Source organism: Vigna unguiculata, chromosome 7, assembly GCF_037176805.1.
Source record: "Vigna unguiculata cultivar grain cowpea cultivar isolate G323 ecotype 2 chromosome 7, ASM3717680v1, whole genome shotgun sequence".
Lineage (NCBI taxonomy): Eukaryota > Viridiplantae > Streptophyta > Magnoliopsida > Fabales > Fabaceae > Vigna > Vigna unguiculata.
Window position 1 is genome coordinate 26060227 of NC_140798.1, and position 3647 is coordinate 26063873.

Sequence of the window (3647 nt, forward strand, 5' to 3'; positions counted from 1 at the left end):
TTTTTAAAATCTCAAAAATATCTTTTAACTATTTGAGCAAAAATATAAAAATATATAGGTCACACTTTCAAAATTATTTTTAGATATCGACTTTTCATAAAAATATTTCTGGAAGTCGACATCTGATTATAATTTTAAACTTTCAAATGTCAAAACACTTTATATTTATATATATATATATATATATATATATATATATATATATATATATTTATATTTATATTTATATTGAGGAGCACTTGAATTGAAGATATTTTGAACTAAATATAGTATAGTTTTGGTAAGTTCACTCATTCCTGTCAATGATTTAATTTCTTTAGTAGGATGAATATGTTAGAACGAAAAACCTAGCTAAAAAGAGGAGGGTTGAATTAAGTACTACTAATTTTTGAAAACTAATAATTATAGATGAAAAATCTTATTAATCTAATTGGTTAATGGAATCAAGATGTTTTGTCGGTTAAATTTTTGAAATTAAAAAGATTTATAAAGTTTAAGCACGAGACTAGAAAGATGAAGATTGTAACACCCCGTTAAGATGCTACTAAAACATGTAAGAATTTTTCAAATTAAGAAAAAAATCTTCTTTATTTCATCAAAGTAAACTTTCTAGATTAAAAGAATATCCAATGTCTTATTTCATCAAAGTAAACTTTCTAGATTAAAAGAATATCTAATGTCAAAATCATCTGACTTATACATTTTTGCTAACATAAATTGTTCCAAAATATTAGAACTAAAAATCATTCTTCCCAAGGTAATCCCCAAGTTCCTCATTGGTGTGCATCCAAATCAACACCATTAACAACATCATTCTACTCCCGTATAACATGCAAGGGTGAACTAACTAGATAAAACATTATGTAACAATATATTGCGATCATAAAACTCGCCTAACATGATCATAAACATGTTCATAAACTCAACCAAGTCATATTACCACCCAGTATAGCAATCAAGTATGTCCTTCTCTCAAAACCACCCATTACCTTTCCTACGCACACTAAATGATGTGAATTCAGATGTGTGGATTCTTTTTACGAATGTATCTAGGTTGGAATGCCAATAAGAAAGAAATTTGGTAAATTGTTTAAAACGAGAAAGCAGAAATAAATAGGAAGATGGAGTGAAAATTGATAGACATCATACTTCCAAGGACTGAAAATAGGTCTAAGAGTTTAAACACACAAAGGGACGAATGACCTTTGATAAAACTCAAGAGTTATTGAATCACTCAAGAACTTAGGAGAATCACTCTCAATAAGATAAAAGAGATAAATTGGAATTTATAAAAATGGTTCAACTTATATATATGAACTTTAGCCATCATAATTACAAAAGTCACATTAATTGCACTTACATCCCATTTAAGCTAATAATAATCCACTCAAACTAATAATGATCACACTATTGTAATTGAAATTGTGGCAACCAAACGTCATCAAAAAGCATTTAGCAAAGGTTCTCTTGGTCTTCCAAAGGCTGGTTCCTAAGTTGCCAAATGGGCTCTTATTACAACTTGAAAATAAAACCAAACCAAAGCCCATTAATTGATTAACCCAAAACATAATTTGACCAGTCAATTTTTACAAAGGATTGGACCATTATATAAACAAACTATTACATAAAAACCACAACAAAGTGGCGTATTAGTCCTCCTTCATTTGGACCATGATGCAATTCACATCATACCCTGCTTCTTTGAGAAGATTCGTTTTGAATCTTAAGGCATTATTTTTCTACTAGTTTTAATAAAAGTTTATTATGTCCTTTTAAAACACTTTATTTTTCCAAAATTGAAAACTAAATCTTGTCTCCCAGGATAAAATACAACTTGAATAAATTTACATTTGTTTCTTTTCAATGGTTGTAATCTGTGGAGCACCTCTCTTTCCACCAATACCACATACATACATACATACATGTATATCATATCTCATCATCATAAGAGCAACCATACATCATCATATCATAACCTAAGCATTATTTCTTTGCACTTAAGGATTTTAACATATGACTCACCAAAAATTTTGCACAAAATTAAACAGAAACAACAACCATAATTTTGCACCAATTAATACAAAAACAACAAAGATGTTAAAACAACAACACCATTTTTTAAAACACCAATAACACCCAATTTTTAAAATAGCAACAACACCAAATTTTTGAAACAACACCAGCATCTAATTTTTAAAACAACAACATTTTGATTTTGAAATGACATCATCGAATTTTTGAAACAGCATCAACATCCAATATCTTAAACAATAACATCCTTTTAATATTAAAACAACAACATCAAATTTTTGAAACAACATCATCATCCAATTTCTAAAACAACAACACCATTTTAATTTTAAAACAACAACAACATCAAATTTTTGAAATAACAACAACATCCAATTTCTAAAAGAGCAATAACATTTTAATTTAAAAGAGTCTATTTGAATAATTATCTCATAGGTGATCTAAAGCAAAATATCACCTTCTCATATGGTCACTTCCATTATCACAAACAAAATCATAATTTTATCAAGACTGCGACAATACAATGTTAGATATAGAATCATTACCAACCCAAATTTTCATCCTTTCCCTTGGCGTTAAATCCAACAAAACAACCACCAAGATTTTTTCCAAAACTGAAACCAAGTGGTTCAAGAACAACATTCAAACTCTCATGCTTTTTGTACAACATACAAGAAAATAAGGCAACTCAATCATGGGTTAGCTCCCCTTATAGTGACGAAACTTGGACAAAAATTTTAGGAGTCCAAATTATATTTTTTATATATAAATTATTTTTCTAATTAAAAATAATAATTATTTTCCTTTCATCATTTTCTCTACTCAAAACAAGCACACATGATAGTAGAATCTTAAAAACATGACAATAATCTATATGAAAGAGAAACATAAAGTTTATCATCAACAATTATACCTTGATCTATTGACTCAATAAAGATTTTCATCCTAATTTTCCAAAATCTGTAATTAATGCCACTAAACATAGGGGGTCTATGAATTGAGGCACCTTCACCAAAGGGTAACTTGTTTTCAGCCATTTCAAGTAGTTCAAAACAGATTTAGGACCTTACTTGATCAAATTTCAAGTACCTTGCTCTAGATACCAATTGTTAGTTTTGAAATGGTTGAAAAGCCAAGAAGGGGGAGGGGGGTTGAATTGGCTAGTTAAAAATTTAGGCTATCTTTGCAAGCTAAAAACCACCTTTAATTGAATCAAATAAATCACCAAGTTAGGATGCAAACAATACTGAACTATACACTTTCAATCGATCAAAAATAGAGTTAACATATTGATTTTACTAAATGGATTATGTTCTAGTATAATTAATCGATTGAAACTGAAAAACAGTCGACTGAAATACTGGGAAAAATGCAGAAATGCGATTTTGAATTTTAAACCAGAAACCATGCTCAAGAATGATCAAGACCAGTTCCAAATGATTATACAAACATGCTCAATGCTTCAGATGCTATGAAACCATGCAAGAACATGAAAAAGATGATTAAAGCACAAGTTCTTGAAACTTTAAAATGAAAATGCAAGAGAGAAAGGTTAAAGAAGAGAGGACACCACGAATTTTTATACTGGTTCACTCAAACCCGAGCTACATCCAGTT